Source organism: Schistocerca americana, chromosome 6, assembly GCF_021461395.2.
Source record: "Schistocerca americana isolate TAMUIC-IGC-003095 chromosome 6, iqSchAmer2.1, whole genome shotgun sequence".
Lineage (NCBI taxonomy): Eukaryota > Metazoa > Arthropoda > Insecta > Orthoptera > Acrididae > Schistocerca > Schistocerca americana.
In genome coordinates, this window is record NC_060124.1 from 513,832,186 (window position 1) to 513,855,664 (window position 23,479).

Below are 23,479 nucleotides of genomic sequence, written 5' to 3' on the forward strand. Positions count from 1 at the left end.
TTGTGCAATTTGCCGTCCGCAAAGTGTCCCTGAAACGCGTGTTACATTGCTTTCAAAACTATGACCACCATAAAAAACAAAACAATATACAAATTTCGTTAACTGTCGACTTATGTTTACGACGTAATAACTTTTTTAAGTTATACAGGGTGGTCCCGAATTCATGGTACAAACTTTAATGGTAGGTACAGGACATTGTAACAAGGATTTATTGTATAGGAATGTATAGTCGCAGGTGACGCGGTGAGGCGTAAACAGGGGAAAGAGAAATGGAGTGATCGGTAGAGGGCAGTAGATGAACATGATGTATCGCAGTAGGGACAAGCGCCATTCACAGTTGTGCTGCCGTAGACGATGGGTGACTTTACGTATGCAGAAAAAGCAGACATGCATTACATGTACGGCCGTGCAAATGGTAACGCCAGAGCTGCGTTACGAATGTATCGCGCGGAGTATCCTAATCGACGAATGCCGGATCATAGAATTTTTCAACGGTTACATCGTCAACTTTGTGAAACAGGTACGTTCGACGTCAACAGACATGACGCTGGTCGATTAAGAGCTGTACGCACTCCAAGACTGGAAGAACGCATCTTGAACATAGTGGCTGATAGACCCGAGTCAAGCACAAGAACTGTTGCGCGTGACGTACATGTGAGTCATCAGACTGTATGCAGTGTGTTAAATGACTGTAAACATGACACTTGTCAACAACGATTTCAATAAAATCTTTCGTTTTCCTTTCGGCCGTTATTTCCCCTGTTTACGCCTCACCGCGTCACCTGGGACTATACATTCCTATACAATATATCCTTGTTACAATGTCCTGCACCTACCATTAAAGTTTGTACCATGAATTCGGGACCACCCTGTATACTAATTTGTCAAGTACAGTACAGGACCTGCAAAATATTGAATGAGATGCTCGTTGCGAAAAGTCACATCTGCTAGTAAGACTTAAAGGTTTGGTTAAGTTAAACTGAAAAACTTGGAACAGTAGTGGAACCTGGTAAAAAATTCATGAATAACATTAAAATAGTAAGATTTTTCAGAATTTTAAAATGTAAGATAGAGGAATAGGTTACAATACCGGTATGTTAAAAAGGTGGGCATAAGGAACATAGGGCACACCCCCATCACTGGTAATAATATGGCTAATGTTTGTTGCTAACGATCATTTGGTGTCGAGTAGGGTGCTTTCAAAAGGAAAGGTAACGTTATTCTATGAGGACTGCATAGACAGCTATTTGTACACAAAACTATAACTGCAAGTCAGAATTTGGTTGCAGCTGAATCCCCGTTCTTTGTGTGGCAAATCTTTTTATACATTTCCAAGTGGATTAGTTTGTCATCCTGTCGTCGATGCAGTAGAAGGCGTTTCTTGTTAGTGTTACTGTGCATATGAAATGTAGCAGTAATAATTTTTAAGTGCTTGCTTTTAGTTACATTTTATGAGAAACTGTGGAATTTAAATTCACCCATATATCCTAATCTGAAGTACCTGATATAAAGTCTTTGAAGAATTTAGTCCTAAATTCTGTAGGCTGGGATGAAATTTCTACAAAAATAATAAAGCCAGTCACCCATAGTATTGCACATCCTCTGTCCCTTACAATGAATCAATCTTTCAAGGAAGGATGTTTTTCCGATATTATCCAGAACAATCAGCATGGTTTCCAAAGAGTACACTGCACTGTGTAAGCTGTTAATGAACTTGTTACAAAAATTAGTAGTAGTCTACATAAAAAATATGAATGTATTGGGCATCTTTTGTGACCTAAGTAAAGCCTTTGACACAGTAGATCACAAACTACTACTTCACAAGCTACAAGCATATGATTTTAATGATAATTTGCTGAGAAGGATGTCATCTTACATATTAAACAGGAAACAAAGAATAGTAAGAAACTTTAGAGATTCTTCTCAAGTTGGAAAAAGGCAGAACAAGGTGTGCCACAAGGATCTGTCCTTGGGCAAATATTGTTATTGTATCATATAAATGACCTGCCGACTAACATAAATTCAGACACTATTCTTTATGCAGATGACTCTACAGCAATAGTCTGTTGCAAGAAAAGTGAAAATTTAATTAGTCGTCTTCATCAGTCTCTGGCTGAAATTGAGGCCTGGGTGAGAGATAATGGTCTGAAATTAAATCTAACAAAGATGCAAATCATTCACTGTACCACAAAAGAAGCTGTACAGGATATACTAGAAATATCATATGAGAAATCACCTTGCCACCACAAACTGTACCAAATTTCTGGGTATAATGCTGCACAAGAATTTATCATGGACAGACCATGTTAATGCCATGTGTCACCATCTAAATAGTCTAATATTTGCAATGAATGCTATAAGCAGTATAATAGAAACACCAGTCAGAAAACTTGTATATCATGCATATTTTGTATCTGTGATTAGATATGGTACAATTTTTTGGGGATCAGAGAAAACAAACTTACGGAGAGTCTTTAGGTTACAGAAAAAAATCATTAGAGCCATGGCAGGTGCAGAAAAAAGACAATCGTGCAGACCTCTGTTCGAGGCCCTTGATCTTATGACTGTTCCTGGACTCTATATCTATGAGACAATTAAGTTTTCTAAACATAACCCACAACTTTTTGGGGATAAGCTATTTAAGCATGATTATAAAACAAGAAACAAATATCAGTATAAGTTACCAACTCGTAGGCTAAAACTGCTGGAGAATACACCTTACTATATGGGTATGAGGCTGGGAAATAAAGTATGTGAAAAATTTAAAAATTTTAAACCAGAAGAATTTGCACGTATAAAAAATACCTAGCAAGTAAATAATATTACAGTGTAGAAGAACTTATGACTGACTGTCACAAATAACTATGCTTCATGTTACATTTTATTCTGTCATGCTAAAAAAGTATTTTAAGTAAATACTTATTCTTAATTTTATTTTATTTTCAACGTGACTATTTTAAATAATTTTGTTGCACTTAAAATTACAAAATACCTGTAATTATTCTGTATGCTTACAATTAGAAGTAGCTTTAAATTGAAAAGTCACCTATGTCCCAATCATCTGATTGTACATGACATGTTATGTGACAATATAGTTTCTGTTCTATTCAATTCTAAACATTTTTATAGGCCCTAATAGTGAGACACACTTTAACTCACTCCTTTTAAGCATGTTGTTACTCTTTTATGCCACACTCATCGGTTATTGTTTCCATTTGCAAGTGGGGATAGTAAAACATTGCAGGTAACGCATGTTGTCTTTTATCATAGTTGTGTGAGATCAGATTCTTGGTAAACTGATAGTTGCATCTAAGCTCCATGTAGTCAACTGAGGTAAATTGGCACCAGTCGTACAAAGTTCGAAATGTGTGAATCATTTCACATGTACCTGATAAACTCGTGTTTGATAATTTTGAATTATATTTTTGTTCCCATCATCAAACAGTTTTGTAAGCTTCATTTCCATAGCTGCGGAGGTACCTGCCATATATTACATTATTTAGCTTCTGTAGAACTATTACTGACAAAATCATGTATCATACTTTGCTTGGATTACATAAAATATACCTAGTTGAAGGTATTTGGTGCATTTTTTGTACAATCATGCATTCATTAACATTTTGTCATTCAGCCTCATCTTTATAAAGGATTCTCAGTCCCTTTTTTTATTTATTTTTATCATAGCTCACTGTCAGATTGAGAAAGTGGTAGTATTTTTCTTTAATCAGGCACTGTTGTACATTTATTGTGTTTGTAGAATTTAATTGATGAAAGGAGAAAATATAAAAATGCAGTAAATGAAGCAGGCAAAAAGGAATACAAACGTCTCAAAAATGAGATCGACAGGAAGTGCAAAATGGCTAAGCAGGGGTGGCTAGAGGACAAATGTAAGGATGTAGAGGCTTATCTCACTAGGGGTAAGATAGATACTGCCTACAGGAAAATTAAAGAGACCTTTGGAGATAAGAGAACCACATGTATGAACATCAAGAGCTCAGATGGAAACCCAGTTCTAAGCAAAGAAGGGAAAGCAGAAAGGTGGAAGGAGTATATAGAGAGTCTATACAAGGGCGATGCACTTGAGGACAATGTTATGGAAATGGAAGAGGATGTAGATGAAGATGAAATGGGAGATACGATACTGCGTGAAGAGTTTGACAGAGCACTGAAGGACCTCAGTCGAAACAAGGCCCCCGGAGTAGACAACATTCCATTGGAACTACTGACGGCCTTGGGAGAGCCAGTCCTGACAAAACTCTACCATCTGGTGAGCAAGATGTATGAAACAGGCGAAATACCCTCAGACTTCAAGAAGAATATAATAATTCCAATCCCAAAGAAAGCAGGTGTTGACAGATGTGAAAATTACCGAACAATCACTTTAATAAGCCACAGCTGCAAAGTACTAACACGAATTCTTTACAGACGAATGGAAAAACTAGTAGAAGCCGACCTCGGGGAAGATCAGTTTGGGTTCCGTAGAAATAGTGGAACACGTGAGGCAATACTGACCTTACGACTTATCTTAGAAGAAAGATTAAGGAAAGGCAAACCTACGTTTCTAGCATTTGTAGACTTAGAGAAAGCTTTTGACAATGTTGACTGGAATACTCTCTTTCAAATTCTAAAAGTGGCAGGGGTAAAATACAGGGAGCGAAAGGCTATTTACAACTTGTACAGAAACCAGACGGCAGTTATAAGAGTTGAGGGACATGAAAGAGAAGCAGTGGTTGGGAAGGGAGTGAGACAGGGTTGTAGCCTCTCCCCGATGTTATTCAATCTGTATATTGAGCAAGCAGTAAAGGAAACAAAAGAAAAATTTGGAGTAGGTATTAAAATCCATGGAGAAGAAATAAAAACTTTGAGGTTCGCTGATGACATTGTAATTCTGTCAGAGACAGCAAAGGACTTGGAAGAGCAGTTGAACGGAATGGACAGTGTCTTGAAGGGAGGATATAAGATGAACATCAACAAAAGCAAAACGAGGATAATGGAATGTAGTCGAGTTAAGTCGGGTGATGCTGAGGGTATTAGATTAGGAAATGAGACACTTAAAGTAGTAAAGGAGTTTTGCTATTTGGGGAGCAAAATAACTGATGATGGACGAAGTAGAGAGGATATAAAATGTAGACTGGCAATGGCAAGGAAAGCGTTTCTGAAGAAGAGAAATTTGTTAACATCGAGTATAGATTTAAGTGTCAGGAAGTTATTTCTGAAAGTATTTGTATGGAGTGTAGCCATGTATGGAAGTAAAACATGGACGGTAAATAGTTTGGACAAGAAGAGAATAGAAGCTTTTGAAATGTGGTGCTACAGAAGAATGCTGCAGATTAGATGGGTAGATCACATAACTAATGAGGAAGTATTGAATAGGATTGGGGAGAAGAGAAGTTTGTGGCACAACTTGACCAGAAGAAGGGATCGGTTGGTAGGACATGTTCTGAGGCATCAAGGGATCACCAATTTAGTATTGGAGGGCAGCGTGGAGGGTAAAAATCATAGGGGGAGACCAAGAGATGAATACACTAAGCAGATTCAGAAGGATGTATGTTGCAGTAGGTACTGGGAGATGAAGAAGCTTGCACAGGATAGAGTAGCATGGAGAGCTGCATCAAACCAGTCTCAGGACTGAAGGCCACAACAACAACAACAACAATGGTGTAACTTGATGTTTTTGGCTACCATTCCAAACAGTAGGAGAAAAAAAAAGTTTCCACTGGAAAGCATTTTGGCAGCATATGATTCCTTATCAATTAGATTGTGCTCTTTAACTGCATACAAATGCCATAGGTATTTTTCAGCTGAGTTGACTATACCAATGACAAATTGTACAAACTCCATTGTAGAAACAGAAATGACAACACAGTTCACAAATAATCATGTTTTCCACTCAGTACAGCTACACATAGTGCAGAGGTTGGGGAAACAAAGTGATAGATCAGATCTACCAGGAATGCAGTCCAGTTTATTTTGCACTGGAGCTAGCGACCGAGTGAGGTGGTGTGTTTGGGAGGATGGTGGCTCAAACGTGGGTCCGGCCACCTTGATTTAGGTTTTCCATGATTTCTCAAAATCGCTTCAGGCGAATGGCGGGATGGTTCTCTTGAAAGGGCACAGCTGACTTCCTTCCCCATCCTTCCCTAATCCAAGGAGACTTTTGACCTTGCTGTTCGGTCCCCTCCCCCTAATCAGCCAACCAACCTATAAGTCATTAATGAGTGTAAACTGTACCATTGATCAGAAACTAAAAGACTAGAAATTTTGTGTATGTAATTAAATTTAATTCTCTTATTGCTATCATTGATCTGGCCCCATTGCATTGATAAGTATTCATTAACAATATTTTATACTTGTGATTTGTGAATGAAAGATATCATTGCACTTCTGCCTGAAAAACTTTAAGAGTGCTATAGTACTGCAAAATTCAGGGCAGATGATAAATCCAGAAACATAAATTCTTATATACAGTGCCATCAGCTTACTTGTTGATTGTAAGAGTAGATGTTACAAGTGAAATGTGAAAACTCTGAGACTGATGTTAATAATCTAACAGACTTGTACCAAAATCGTGACAAGTAACATTTAAAATGAATGTAAGAGTTTCAGTTCTTAGACAGTACTAATACCTTTACAGATAAAATGAACTTCATGGTACCAACCAAACATGAAACAATAATAATTGAGAAATAAAAAACCATTTACAACTTAAGACCTGTATTGTTATATGCACTTACATTGTGGTGACAAGTTGTGGGATACCTCCTGATATTTTTGCCTGGCATAGTGTGGCATCTCAACATGGCATGGACTTAACAGATTGCTGGGAGTTCCCTGCAGAAATATTGAGCCATGATGGATGTGTAGCTATTGACAATAGTGAAAATGTTGCTGGTGTAGGACTTTTGTGCATGAACTGACCTCTCGATTATGTCCCATAAATGTCCGAAGAGATTTGTGTCAGGTGATCTGGGTGGCCAAATCATTAACTTGAATTGTTCAAAATTTCTTCAAACCAGTTGTAAATAATTGTAGCCCAATGACATGGCACACTGTCATCACAAAATTACATCACTGTTTGGGAACATGAAGTTGATGAATGGCTCCAAATCGTTTTGATACGTAGCTGAACATAACCAGTGCCAATCAGTGACTGGTTCAGTCGGCCCAGAGGACCCAGTCCATTCCATGTAAACACAGCCCACACCTTGCACAGTGCCCCTTGTTGACAATTTCTGGCTGTGGCTTCGTGGGATTTGTGCCACACTCGAACCCTATCATCAGCTGTTACCAAGTGGAACAGGGACGTAGCTGGCCAGGTCACAATTTTCCAATCATCTAGTGTCCAACCGATACAGTCAAAAGGCCAGGAGAGGTGCTGCAGGTGTTGTTGTCTCTCAGCAAAGGCACTTATGCCTCTCATCTGCTGCCAGAGCCCATTAATGGCAAATTCCACAGCACTGTGCTAATGGATACATTTGCCGTATGCCTCTCATTGATTTCTTTGGTTATTTGACACAATGTTGCTGTCTATTAGCACAGACAACTCTACACAAATGCTACTGCTCACATTTGTTAAGTGAAATTGTCACCCTCTGTGTTGCATGCGGTGAGAGGTAATGCCTTGAAATCTGGTATTCTCGCCACGCTATTGACACTGTGGGTCTCTGAATATTGACTTCCCTAACAATTTCTGAAACAGAATGTCCCGTGTTTCTAGCTCCAACTACCATTTCACATTCAAATTCTGCTAACTCCCATTGTGCAGCCATAACCACTTTGAAAACCTTTTCACAAAAATCACCTGAGTAAAAGTGAAAACTCCACCAATGCACTGCCCTTTAAACTTGTGTACACAATACTACCAACATCTGTATATAAGCGTATCTCTATCCCATAACTTTTGTCACCTCAATGTAATACAAATAGCTAAAATGACTGCCACATAACCACCAAAGAACAATATTTACAAAGAAACAAAATAATATGCCAGTTTTATAAATGCGTGTTATGGTATTATTTTGCACCCGATTAGCCCGTCTAGGGTCAGAATGTGGTAATTTCTACATATGGTATCATGAACTTCAATTTTTTTATGTATAGGGACAATAATGCGCCCACAGATTATGTCCGATGTCAGTTTGCAACAAGCACTCACAGGTGACAGAAGGCAACACTAGCAGTGGAGAGTGTATAAGGTGTGTTGGAGGGATGCGAGAATGGAGCGATTTATCTGGCGTCCGAAAGAGCATCACCATTGGCTTTTGGCCCAAGGGAGCAACCATTTCAGAAAAGGCTAAGTTTGTAAACTGTCTGTATGCTGCCACGGTCAAAATATACCATGCTATCTAAAACTGGTGCTGAGAAAACTGCGATGCACTACGAGGCACAGATGACAGGGGTGAACACCTGTGGAGATGTGTATTAGTGAATAGATGTGCAACTTTTGAGCAACTGATTGCTCAGATCTATATGTACATCTACATCTATACACTGCAAACCAATGTGAAGTGAATGGTGGAGGGCACATCTTATTGTTACAGTTTTGCAGTTTCTTCCTGTTCCATTCATGTGTGGACCATGGAAAGAATGATTGTTTGATTGCCTCTGTGTGCTGTAATTATTCTAATTTTATCCTCATGATTCGAATGTGAGGGATACATAGGAAATTGTAGTATCTTCCTAGAGTCATCATTTAAAGCTGGTTCTTGAAACTTTGTTAGCAACCTTTCTCAGTATAGTTTATGTCTGTCTTCAAGAGTCTGACAATTCGTTTTTTCAGTATCTCTGTGACACTGTACCATGGTTCAGATAAACCTGTGACTATTCAGGCTGACCTTCCCTGTATGCATTCAATATCTGCTGTTAGTCCTGTTTGGTGCAGGTCACACACACTGGAGCTATATTCTAGAACCAGTTGCACGGATAATTTGTAAGTGATATCCTTTGCAGACTGATATACCTTCCTCAGTGTTCTATCAATAAATTGAAGTCGACAACCTGCTTTACCCATGAATTTGCCTATATGATCATTGAATTTCATGTCCCTACAAAGTGTTTGACCCAGGTATTTATGTGAGTAGGCCGATTCCAACAGTGACTCATTGATGTTATAGCCATAGGATACCACATATTTTTCATTTTTTGAAGGGCACAATTTTAATTTTTGGATATTTAAAGCAAGTTGGCAGTCTTTGCTCCACTTTGAAGCCTTATCAAGATTGACTGAATTTTTGTGCAGCTTCTTTCAGACCTAGTACTTCATTACAGATAACTGCATCATTGCTAAAAAGCCTGAGGTTACTATTAATATTGTCTGCAAGGTCATTAATATACAACATGAACAGCAAGGGTGCCCAAGTTTCACTTGATACCCCATGTAATCGTACTTTTGACAATAAGTGTAGGCATGGTACTGAGTCAAGTGATTTCCAGAAATCAAGAAATACTACATCTACTTGTGTGCCTTGATCCAAATCTTCCAGTATGTCATCTGAGAAAAGTGAAAGTTTGTTTCACATGATTGATGTTTTCAGAAACTATGCTGGTTGGAGTGGAGGAAGTCATTCTGTTTGAGATATCTCATTTATGATTGAGCTCAGTATATGTTCTAAGATTCTACAACAAATCAATGTCAAGGTTATTGGATGGCAGTCTTGGGGACCACTTCTATTACCTTTCTTGTACACTGTTGTGACCTGTGCTTTTTTCCAGGGGGGGGGGGGGGGGGGCACAGTTTTTGTTCAAGTGATCTGTGATAGATTATAGTTAGAAGAGGGGCAACCTCTGCCCCAGATTCAGTATAGAATCTCAGAGAGTCCACCTGTCCCAGGAGCTTTGTTCAGTTTTAACAATTTGAACTGTTTCTGAACACCATTGACACTAATACTCATTTCATTTGTCTTTTCAGTGGTACGAGGATTTAATTGGGGACTGTTCTCCTGGTTTTCCCTTTGTAAGGGAACATTTGAAATTGGAATTAAGCATTTCAGCTTTTGCTTTGATGCCCTCAGTTTCAGTTCCTGTTTCATTTGCTAGGGGCTGGACACCAACTTTGGTGCCACTAACAGCCTTTATATGTCATCAGAATTTTTTGTCTTCTGTGGAAGATCATTTGACAGTATTCTGCTGCGGTAGTCATTGAAGCCATCACGCAACTCTCTCTTGACAGCCAAACACATTTCATTCAACATCTCTTTATCTATAGCCCTACACTTTGTTTTACAGCTATTATGCAGTAATCTCTGTTTCTTCAGAAGTTTCTTTATGGTGACTGTATACCATGGAGGTTCTCTCTCATTGTGAACTGTTCTAGTGGGTACATATCCATCCATTGTATGGTCAACTATTCTTTTAAACTGGAGCCATAGCTCCTCTACATGCTTCTGCCCTGTGCTGAAAGTTTCAATTTCCTCATTGAGATATGATACTTCTGATTTTTTACCTAGTTTACTGATAAAAATCATAGCCATTATTGCCACAACCGCATCGTGGTCACTGATACCATTTTCGACTTGGACATCCTCAAAGAGGTCAGGTCTATTTTTTTGCCATTAGATCCATTTCCCCCAAAAATCTCACTGCTGTCAATTTCAGGTTTCAACCCACTTTCTGTACCTAGTATTATTCAACCTTCACTGCTTTTCACGAGCCCTTCAAACTCTGGCACTTTGTTGCGAATGCTTTTGGCAGTTAACCATTAGGATGTTAATATTCTCACCTGGGGGGGGGGGGGGGTACTTCTTCTGACCTTTCACTGATACAAGGTCTGTTCAAAAAATTCCAAAACATTCATAATTTCATGCAGTGGCGTGTTTGGAATGACATTGGTTGGCACCTCTGCACACATCTGTGTTTAAATATATAGCTGTTGGAAGTTTCATTGTTGTATGTCTGTTAGTTATTGTTCAGTGCTGTATTGAGTAGAACATTGTGTTGCACACTTTGCGAATTTTGAGAGTTAGAGGAGCAATGTGTCTGTATTAAATTTTGCATTAAAGTCAAGAAATCCTTTACAGAGATGTGCCAAATGATGCAGGAAGTTACAGGTGATGAGTGCTTAAGCCATAATTGTTTTGAATTGTTCACACAGTTTAAAAATGGCTGGACAGAAGTTAAAGATTACTCTTGTTCAAGGATGCCCTTAGTCATCTACAGATGATGCTCATGTCAGGAATGTCAACGAAACTATGCATACCAATCAAAGACTGACTGACTGAGAGATAGCTAAAGAATGTGACATGTCAGTTGGATCATGTCATGATATCCTGACACAGCGTCTTGGAGTGCATCGTGTTGCCACCAAGTTTGTTCCATGGCTCTTGAGTCAGGACCAGAAAGACCGTCGCCTCGCTGTCTGTGAAGAGGTTTTTATCACGTAAATGAGGATGAGATGTTACTTAAGAGAATGGGTTGGCAAGGTTCTCCAAGACCAAAAAAAGCTTGTCAGGTAAGGTCAAATTTTAAAGCCTTGCTGATAGTTTTCTGTGACATTGAAGGATTAGTTCATCATGAATTCATGCTTCAGGGACAAACTGTTAATTGAGGATACTATTGGGACACCTGTGAAAGACATGCAGTGAGACAATTCATGGCTCTTGCGTCACGACAACGCACCTGCACATTCATCCAAGTTGGTGCGTGACAATTGCACAAAAAACGAAATCACTGTGCTACCTCATCCTATGCACTCTCCAGACCTGGCCCCTGCAGACTTTTCTTTATTTCCAAAGTTGAAAACCCTATTTAAAGGACAAAGATTTACAATGTAGAGATAAAATAAAATTCTTAGATGGCACTTCGTGCGATCAATCAAGTTCAGTTGTGGAGGTGAGTATTTCGAGGGAGACCTCACACAATAAGTAAAAGGTAAGTGTAGAAACATTTGTGGGAAAAGTTCCACATTTTTTGAACAGACCTCATACTTCTTGTTTTACTACGGCTATTATTATCTGGGTTGGATGGAGAGTCACATAATCTAAAAAACCCTTGTGCGCACTCCACACACAGTCACCTACTTGAGTAGCAGCCTCTGATGTGTAGTGTGATCCATTTAGGGGAACCATACAGTTCTCAACCCTACGGTACAGGTACAGGAAGTTGCAGCCTAGCTTGTTACAAAACGTTTGAGGTCTCTGGTTCAGTCCATCCATTTGACTCAGAAACATAGGGCCTTGATCAGTTCTGGAGACAAGGCTGGAAATTTGAGCTTCATTGAAACTCTAGAAACTATATGTGCATGGCTGGTCTTCTCAACCTTCTTGGATCATTTGTTCCATCATGTGCCTTAATCTGCATTTGGTTGCACTCTGTTTCTTCAATGGCTGCTGGGATGGTCTCTTCAAGATATACACACTGAGTGCACCTGTTGTCATTTGCTGTCCCTTGTTGCAATTTCCCTAAGGGGTACATTCATTTGCCATATGTTTGAACTATTGATGATCAATAGACTCCTACCCTTCTGTGTTTTCTCCCTCTTAAAACCAGACAAAATAAGATTACCCAAAACAGGTGAAGTGAGTCCCACTGGCTCAGTTTCAGTTCCAGTGAAAGACAGTGCCTCAGACTTGTTGGTTAGGGGGATTGATGCAACCTCTGTGTCCTCCCTCGTCCCCGTCCACACTTTACAGGACTCTTGGCTATGCCACTGAAATGTCACTCGCAGTCAAGTGGACGAGTAATGACAGATCACGTACTTTGCACAAATGAGCCAGGATCCACAGGAGTGGATAACACTTGATGTACCCTCGTACTAGTACCACAGGTACATGACTCTCGGGAGCTCTTTCAACACAACAGGTCGTAGCAGCTGCCAACCATTTGATAGTGGCCAGGGCGATTTCCAGTTTCTTATGAATGTCACTCCGTGTTTGAGAACAGCATTCACAGTTGGTATGCATTTTAGCTGGTGTGATGTGTTACAAGGCAGTGAACAAGTACCTTTAAATTAAAACCACTGATTATCTTTTAATCTCTTGAGCTACAAAGTTGTTAATTCCCTATAAGAACTGACGCAAATACACAAAACAAGATTTCTGTTAAGGCAACAGAAAAAGCCTTTGGTAAACATTTCTAATTTCCTAAAACTTTGTGAGCTTAGTTATAGTTATTAGCAAACTAGAAAATAGATTTAATTTATGATAAATGTGTATAATATATACTCCTCTTTAACGGAAATATAGCTGTAACACAATATGTTCATTGGAATATCTGCAACAGTAACTAAATCACAAATGCCAATTTACCAGAAACTGGATTATGCGCAGGATAATGACGGCCTCTGAAAATTCTCAAAACTGTACATGTTTCAAAATATATCACAATACAAATAGGTATTGATACAGTGAATGATAGATTGTGCTGAAGCAACACAAAAAGTTAAATATGCGAATTTAGAATTTCAAATCGATACACTTATTTTGTATAAACAGTCTCTCACAGAGGATGAACTAACGTGCTATCAACTTTGTCTTCTCAACAACTGTCCAGTGGAAGTTGCTGCATGTGGGCCTCTACAGCAGGCATCTTGTTCATGCACCCATGCTGACTGCTGTTCATTGGCAATGAAAGCTAGGTTTTCATGCCAACATGGCAATTGGACATCTACCAAATGGTGACAGTTGGCCACTTGAGCTCCGTCATACAGATGGCCATTGTTATGTATGGTCCTGCAACAATAGTCGTAAGGTTGTAGCTTGGAAGAGGAGGGAGCATTATGGTCTGAGGAATGTTTTTTTGTGGCATTCCCTGGGTGACCTCGTCATTCTGGAAGGCACAGTGGATCAGCACTAGCATGCATGCCTCCTTGCGAGTCATGTCCACCTCTACATGCAGTTTCTTTTTCCTCAGCATGAAGGCACCCACCAGCAGGACAATGCAACTTGTCACACAATTCACAATGTTCATGTGTGGTCTGAAGAGCACCAAGATGAGTTTATTGTACTCTCATGGCTACCACACTCCTTAGATTTAAACCCAATTTAGAATCTGTGGGACAACATAGTTGTAAGGTTGTAGCTTGGAAGAGGAGGGAGCATTATGGTCTGAGGAATGTTTTTGTGGCATTCCCTGGGTGACCTCGTCATTCTGGAAGGCACAGTGGATCAGCACTAGCATGCATGCCTCCTTGCGAGTCATGTCCACCTCTACATGCAGTTTCTTTTTCCTCAGCATGAAGGCACCCACCAGCAGGACAATGCAACTTGTCACACAATTCACAATGTTCATGTGTGGTCTGAAGAGCACCAAGATGAGTTTATTGTACTCTCATGGCTACCACACTCCTTAGATTTAAACCCAATTTAGAATCTGTGGGACAACATAGGTTGCCTTGTTTGTGCCATGGACTCTTTAAGTGAGAAACAGCACAGCTGGCCGCAGGACTGGAGCCAGCCTGGTTCCACATCTCTGTTGGTACCTTCCAGAACCTCACTGACTGTCTTCTTACTTGACCACACTGCAGAAGGTGGTTATTCATGCTTTTGACTGCTGGTCATATTAATCTGGCTGGAGATGTGTGGTGCAATGGAACACACATTTATATATTCACAGTAATTACAAAGTCAAAACAAACACATATTAACAACATACTTACCAGTCAAAAAACTCTAGTTTCATGAAAAACAAGAAATTAAAATACCATCCAATATACAAACCAAACAACAGAGTAGAATGAACACAATAAAATAAAATACCTACCCCATCTGCTTTACCCCAGCCTCATCTGCTTATTCCTAAAAAGAAACTCCTTTCAAAATAAACCATAATAAACAGAAAACATTTAATAATATAAAAATTCCCTCTTTCACCTTCCTAACCACTCAATAACGGAATCATTACTCATTTTCAGGAAGCCATGTGGATGAGTGATACCAAACATAAGAAGTCAAATAAATGATATTGCAGATCATCGACCTAGATTTTTCAAACACAGTTACCACACAACAGCATCAAGTCCAACTGTAACTTCTGCAGGATGTGACTTAACCATTTTGATAGGCTTTCCACATTTATAGCATTTAACATATACTGGTATTATACCATACTTCCAATTAAAAGCTATAGTGCTAGGCATGTCATGCAGCTCCTCCATCAAAATGTGTATATTAAACTTCACAGTTCAATCCATCACACAACTGACATGTGCAATGATCTCTTTGCAATTAGCAATACTCTCAAAAACATTAACCAAGGAATTGCCACCTCAAGTGGCACACCTGCTTTAAAATACTCTCTTCTCACCCACCAACTTTCAGATACACTATCCCTATATGACATCTTATGTCACATCATCATCTACGTCCGTTCTATGCAAACTGATGTTAAGTGCATGGGAGAGGGTATGCTCCATTGTACCAGTTGCAGGGCTTCTTCCCGTTCCATTCACGTATGTAGTGGGAGGAAAAATGATTGTTTGAATGCCTCTGTGTGTGCTGCAATTATTCTAATCTTATCCTCATGACCCCTTTGTGAGTGATACCTAGGGAGGTTGTAGTATATTCCTAGAGTCATCACTTATAGCTGGTTCCTCAAACTTTTTGTAGACTTTCTTGGGATAGTTTATGCCTATCTTCAGGATTATACCAGTTAAGTTTCTTCAATATCTCTGTGACACTCTCCCATGGATCAAACAAACCTTTGACCATTTGTGCTGTTCTTCTCTGTATACGTTCAATACCCGCTGCTGATATTTACCCCATACACTTGAGCAGTATTCTAGAACCGGTCTCCAGTGATTTGTAAGCAATCTCCTTTGTAGACTGGTTGCACTTCCCCATTATTCTACAAATAAACCAAAGTCTACCTCCTACTTTACCCAGGATTGAGCCTATGTGATCATTCCATTTCATGTCCCTACAAAGTCTTGTATTTCGGTATTTGTATGAGTTGGTCAATTTCAACAGACTCTTTGATATTGTAATCATAGGATACTAATTTTTTTCATTTTGTGAAGTGCACAATTTTGCATTCGAAGCAAGTAGCTAATTTCTGCACCACTTTTATGTGTGTGTGTGTGTGTGTGTGTGTGTGTGTGTGTGTGTGTGTGTTTTTTTTTTTTCACATCTCCTCCTATACCACTGGATTATTTTCAACCAATCCAGGTACACACATCCCTTACTGTCAGGCAACAATCGCTGTGGGGGTAAGAACCAACTACCTGTCATAGTTTAGGAGATATAACATCATAACCAATGGGATATGTGAAAAACTGCTGCATCATGCATGAAGTTTTAACACATTTATTCTTTACTACTACAGTCAAGTCAACTTAAGGAAATCCCTGAAATCTGGCAGCACTTTTGATAGCTTTCACCTCCAAAGTGCATACAGATGAAAATGAAAGCTGTCTATAGAGCTATCAAGAAGCATTGCCGTGGAAATATTTACAAAATTATGTTGAAGACATGCGAAGCAGCTGCATCCAGCATACAGAAACTGTCTGGTATCATGTTTCTTAATTTTGATATACTTTGTGTTATCCCAGATAGAAATGGTACCACACTGCTGTCGAGTCACATACCTGTTATAACCTAGACCTCAGGCAACTTTACTACTGTGACCATAAATGATAATTGATTTGATCTGTGCAAGTGCTAGTTGCTGGTAGTATATATTACTAACTTATGAGGGTCATTCAGAAAGTAAAGAGCGTTTCGTTTTAATGACAATGCTGATGTCAAAAGCTTGGTGGAGACAGAGTATGCAGAATGCATATAAAAGCTGGTAAAATGGTATGATGAGTGCTTAAATTAGAATGATGATTACGTAGAAAATCAACTCTTGGGTATAAAACTGTATGTAAAATACAGTTACATGTAATTATATCAAACAGAAATATCTGTGGAAAAAATTCTTTGTTTTCTGAATAACCATTATGTAAGCGTTACATTCATATGGAGGTTCAGAGATGTAGGTAAGTGTACTAGCAATGTAATTATAGAATGAATTATGTTTCAGTCATTGCCAACAGTCAAGGTATCGATATACTCACACATAGCCCTTGAATAGAGATACATAAATATTATTATTATGCCTTGTCTTGGGAAGACAGTTAAGTTACAATGGCCTCCACCTCCTACCAATTTTAACTTCGTCTTTGGGCAACACTCCTATTGACACTGATATGACTACTATGACTAAATCTCACCTATGTATTTGAGAAATTGCATAAAGCCCGAATGAGTAAGGTTTTTTGTCATAAGAGTGGGAATTTCAACCATGTGATAGAGTATGGTAGAAATTTAGTGACAAATACATATATTTTTGTAAGTTGATGTCAAGCAATGGTACATCGAATGTTGAACATTATGATAAATTTCAAGAACCTAAGTATTGTACTTTTATTTGTGCATTTGGTAAGCATGTAGCCACAGAACTAAATACTGTTTTTATTATTTTTTATTTCATAGTCTCTTTATATTACTTGCATTTTCATATATTTTGTACTTGTAAATTGAATCTATTAAATTGAAAAGTGCAAAATATATGACAATGCAGGTAATATACAGAGAGATTATAAGAGAAAAAAAACAATAAAAACAGAAAAATTTAATCTCCTCCTCCCATGAACCATGGGCCTTGCCGTTGGTGGGGAGGCTTGCGTGCCTCAGCGATACAAATAGGAGATGCAACCACAATGGAGGGGTATCTGTTGAGAGGCCAGACAAACGTGTGGTTCCTAAAGAGGGGCAGCAGCCTATTCAGTAGTTTCAGGGGCAACAGTCTGGATGATTGATTGATCTAGCCTTGTAACATTAATGAAAACAGCCTTGCTGTGATGGTACTGCGACTGGCTGAAAGCAAGAGGAAACTACAGCCGTAATTTTTCTCGAGGGCATGCAGCTTTACTGTATGGTTAAATGATGGTGGCGTCCTCTTGGGTAAAATATTGTGGAGGTAAAATAGTCCCCCATTTGGATCTCTAGGTAGGGACTACTCAGGAGGATGCTGTTATCAGGAGAAAGAAAACGGGCGTTCTACTGATTGGAGCGTGGAATGTCAGATCCTGTAATTGGGCAGGTAAGTTGGAAAATTTAAAAAGGGAAACGGACCGGTTAAAGTTAGATATAGTGAGAATTAGTGAAGTTTGGTGGCAGGAGGAACAAGATTGGTCAGGTGAATACAGTGTTATAAATTCAAAATAAAATTGGGGTAACGCAGCAGTAGTTTTAATAATGAATAAAAAATAGGAGTGCGGGGAAGCTACTATGAACAGCATAGTGAATGCATTATTGTAGCAAAGATAGACACGAAGCCCATGCCTACCACAGTAGTGAACTTTATATGCCAATTAGCTCTCCAGATGATGAAGAAATTGATGAAATGTATGATGAGATAAAAGAAATTATTCAGGTAGTGAAGGGAGACGAAAATTTAATAGTCATGGGTGACTGGAATTCAACAGTAGGAAAAGGGAGAGAAGGAAACGTAGTAGGTGGATATGGATTGGAGCTAAGAAATGAAAGAGGAAGCTGCCTGGTAGAATTTTGCACAGAGCATAACTTAATCATAGCTAACACTTCGTTCAAGAATCATAAAAGAAGGTTTTATACATGGAAGAAGCTTGGAGATACTAGAAGGTTTCAGATAGATTATGTAATGGTAAGACACAGATTTAGGAACCAGTTTTAAATTGTAAGACATTTCCAGGGGCAGATATGGACTCTGACCACAATTTACTGGTTATGAAATGTAGATTAACACTGAAAAAACTGCATAAAGGTGGGAAGTTAAGGAGATGGGACCTAGATAAACTGAAAGAACCATAGGTTGTAGAGAGTTTCAGAGAGAGCATTAGGGAACGATTGACAAGAATGGGAGAAAGAAATACAGTAGAATAAGACTGGGGATCTTTGAGAGATGAAATAATGAAGGCAGCAGAGGATCAAGTAGGTAAAAAGATGAGGGCTAATAGAAATCCTTGGGTAACAGAAGAGAGCGAGAATTTAACTGATGAAAGAAGAAAATATAAAAATGCAGTAAATGAAGCAGGCAGAAAGGAATACAAATGTCTCAAAAATGAGATCGACAGTAAGTGCAAAATGGCTAAGCAGGGATGGCTACAGGACAAAGGAGTACGTAAAGGGTCTATACAAGGGCGATGTACAAGGTGCGCTCCATAAGTAATATGACCAAATTCATAAAAAAATCATTTATTGAATATATTTGTACAAATGATCAAAAATTTTCAACATAGCACCCTCTTACATCAATACACTTCTGGAGGCGGTTTTTCCATGCCTGGAAGGCATCCTGGAATGCCTTTTCTAGAATGTCCTTTAGAGCTGACGTAACATGTGCCTGGATGCTTTCAATCGTGTCCCAATGTTTTCCTTTTATGACTCCTTTTAACTGAGGAAACAAAAAAAAGTCAGTGGGAGCCAGGTCAGGACTGTAGGGAAGCTGGGGAACCAATGGGGTCTTGGTCCTGGCCAGGAAGTCATTGACAATGAAGGCGCTGTGACTCGGCGTGTTGCCGTGGTGAACTTTCCACATGTCCTTGATGTTGCTTCGGCAGCGCGAGACCCCCCTTTTCATTCTTTTGAGCACTTCCAAATAGAAAGCTGAGTTCACTGTAGTCCCAGTAGGTACGAATTCATGGTGGACAATGCCTCTTATGTCAAAGAAGACAATGAGCATGATTTTAATCCTGGACTTGCTCATGCATGCCTTCTTGGGACGGGGTGATGATGGGGTGTACCCCTCTGAACTCTGCCTTTTCTCAGGGTTGTACTCAAAAATCCATGACTCATCTCTAGTGATAACTGAGTTTAAAAAATGAGGTTAATTTTCACACATTTCCAACATTTCTCGGCACTGAAACACTCAAACGTGCTTGTGTTCATTGGTCAATACTTTTGGGATGAGTCTGGCACACACCTTTCTTATGTTCAAATCTTCGGTCACAATGCAGAAAACGGTTGTTTTTGACATGTTTAGAGTTTGTGCTATCAATTGAAGGCTCAGCCGTCTGTCAGAGTTCAAACAACCATGCACACGTGTCACATTTTCGTCGACTCATGCGGTTGATGGCCGTCCACTGCGAGGTTCGTCGGTGATCTCCTCTCAACCCTCCAAGAACAACTTGTGCCATCGGAAAACTTGTGATTTGGACAAGCAATCAGTCCCAAAGGCGTGCTGAAGTAATGGAAATGTTTCAGTGGCAGACTTCCCAAGTTTAATGCAAAATCTGATAGCGTACCATTACTCTACAGAATGATTCATTGTGCAGTGTTACATAAACTCAAAATGGGGTTGACGGAAACACACATCCTGACACTCTGGCAGGTCGCAGCTGAATGAGACAAAGAGCGTTTTGAAGCTGACACCCCCCTCCACTTAGCCCAGCTGGTTACAACAGGCTGTGGTGTACAGTTGCGTCAGAAAAAAATTGGTCGCAATACTTATGGAACGCACTCTGTACTTGAGGGCAATATTATGGAAATGGAAGAGGATGTAGATGAAGATGAAGTGGGAGATATGATACTGCGTAAGGAGTTTGACAGAGCACTGAAAGACATAAGTTGAAACAAGGCCACGGGAGTAGACAACATTCCCTTAGAACTACTGATAGCCTTGGGAGAGCAAGCCCTGACCAAACTCTACCATCTGGTGAGCAAGATGTATGAGACAGGTGAAATACCCTCAGACTTCAAGAAGAATATAACAATTCCACTCACAAAGAAAGAATGTGTTGACAGGTGTGAAAATTACCAAATTATTAGTTTAACAAGTCACGGCTGCAAGATACTAACACGAATTCTTCACAGACGATTGGAGAAATTAGTAGAAGCTGACCTCAGGGAAGATCAGTGTGTTTTCTGTAGAAACGCTGGAACACACAAGGCAATACTGACCCTACAACGTATCTTAAAAGATAGAAAACCTACATTTCTATCATTTGTAGACTTAGAGAAAGATTTTGACAATGTTGACTGGATTACTCTCTCTCAAATTCTGAAGGTGGCAGGACTCAAATACAGGGAGCAAAAGGCTATTACAATTTGTACAGGAAACAGATGACACAAAAGGAAAGCAGTGGTTGAGAAGGGAGTGAGACAGGATTGTAGCGTATCTCCAATGTTATTCAGTCTGCATATTGAGCAAGCAGTAAAGGAAAGAAAAGAAAAATTTGGAGTAGGAATTGAAATTCATGGAGAAGAAATAAAAACTTTGAGGTTTGCCGATGACATTATAATTCTGTCAGAGTCAGCAAAGGCTGGAAGAGCAGTTGAACAGAATGGTCAGGGTCTTGAAAGGAGGTTATAAGGTGAACATCAACAAAAGCAAAAGGAGGATAGTTGAATGTAGTTGAATTAAATCAGGTGATACTGAGGGAATTAGACTAGGAAATGAGACACGTAAGGTAGTAGATGAGTTTTGCTATTTGGGGAGCAAAATAACTGATGATGGTCAAAGTAGAGAGGATATAAAATGTGGATTGGCAGTGGCATGGAAATCGTTTTTGAAGAAGAGAAATTTGTTAACATTGAGTATAAATTTAAGTGTCAGAAAGTCTTTTCTGAAAGTATTTGTATGGAGTGTAGCGGTGTATGAAAGTGAAACATGGATTATAAATGGTTTAGACAGTAAGAGAATAGAAGTTTTCAAAATGTGGTGCTACAGAAGAATTGTGAAGATTAGATGGGTAGATCATGTAACTACTGAGGGGGTACTGAATAGAAATAGGGAGAAGAGGAATTTGTGGCACAACTTGACTAGAAGATGGGATCGGTTGGTAGGACATCTTCTGAGGCATCAAGGGATCATCAATTTAGTATTGGAGGGCAGCATGAAGGGTAAAAATTGTAGAGGGAGGCCGCAGCATGAACATACTAAACATATTCAGAGGAATGTAGGTCGCAGTTGTTACTCGGAGATGAAGAAGCTTGCATATGATAGAGCAGCACGGGGAGCTGCATCAAACCTAATCTCTGGACTGAAGACCAGAACAACAACAAACTGAATCTGTTGTTATTACCCAGTACCAATGCTAAGAAATAAAAATTGCCTGACATTCTTTTGACCTCTGTTATGATTCATAATGTTACAGTGGCTTGCCTATCAGTGAAGCTCCTTAAACTATAGTTTGTTATTAAGGCATTTACCATAATATGTTTTATAAAATGCAGTTCTTTTGTCATGTTCATTGTCACACATTTTACATTCTTTTCAGTTTAATAAATTGTATGATTTATATTATTGTCAGTATGATGGAAAAAACTGTCCTTAGTTCCACCTCAGCTGTGGCTCTTAATGTTGCATGTTAGTGACGTTCCTTATAATGTCATTCAATTTGTAGACATGTATTAAAAATAAAAATATTTTGAGACAGTCATTATGGTCAGCATTCCGTGGTCAAGCATCAATGTAATATAAAGTATTACATAAAATTATGTCACTTGGTTTATACAAAGGTAGCAGATTTCTATCATGCTAGTTATTATTGTTGAAGTCCTATTGGTTTAACTATAAGATGAGCTGTACTAATCTCAGCTGTGGAATTTTAATTACATTTACATCTAGTTCCTTAAATTATTATTAGAATATGCAGATTTTATGTAAGTTATATAGCCAGTCATTAATGCACCTTGCAATCTTTGCCTCAAGCACCATGTTAAAACCTCCCTAGTGTCCGTCGGTCACCATTTTGCCACAGTACCAGCCACACATGTGTATAATATGTATATGCCAAACTTTGCATTTCTTATACATTTTAATGGGCATGTGCTGTCATACTATTCACATGTACCACATCATAGCAACATACATATCATGATCTCTGTTATGAAATGATGTAATATTGGTTGTGTCAGATACGTGATTGTAATGCATAACACTTTTGATAAGAAAATGTCATTTTACATTTAGTTTTTACATTTAATTTTTTTGGTGGATAGTTCTATATGCAAATACTGTTTTATTTTCACTGGGTATTGTCTATATTAATGTATATTTTCAGATTTATGACTAGCATTCCATTACATGGCCACAAAAAATGAAAAGTTTTTTAAATTATGTCATATATGGATGCTATCATTTTAAGAAAGATTTTAGTGATGTGTAAGCTGTAATGATACCAACATTATTCAGGAAGACTTTATGGTATGTAGTCTGTAATTGAAACTTCCTGGCAGATTAAAACTGGGTGCCAGACTGAGACTCAAACTCGGGACCTTTGTCTTGCATGGGCATGTACTCTGCTGACTGAGCTATCCAAGGACAACCCACGACTCATCCTCACAGCTCTGTAATTAATTTGTGTAAATGTTCTTGAACCCTGCTACAATATAATGTGCACTTGTATAAGTTGTTTTATGTTACTGACATGATAAAAAAAATTGGTTTTACATCTAAATGTGAAGATGGACATGTTGTTAGCTGGAACTAGTAATAAATCCAAATAAAGGTGATTTGATGTGTGATTTTAACTTCATGGATTTTTAATCCCTAATATAAATAAAAAAAGGGTTTTGTGGTGTTG

At 38.8% G+C, this 23,479-nt stretch overlaps 1 long non-coding RNA gene across 1 annotated transcript; it reads left to right on the top strand.

Annotated features, from left to right (window-relative positions):
• The first annotated feature begins 1 nt into the window (after window position 1).
• On the top strand, window positions 2-23,408 carry LOC124619859. The gene is made up of 2 exons (XR_006980151.1): window positions 2-123; window positions 22,958-23,408. It is a non-coding gene; the product is annotated as an uncharacterized LOC124619859 (long non-coding RNA).
• The last annotated feature ends 71 nt before the right edge of the window (window positions 23,409-23,479 follow it).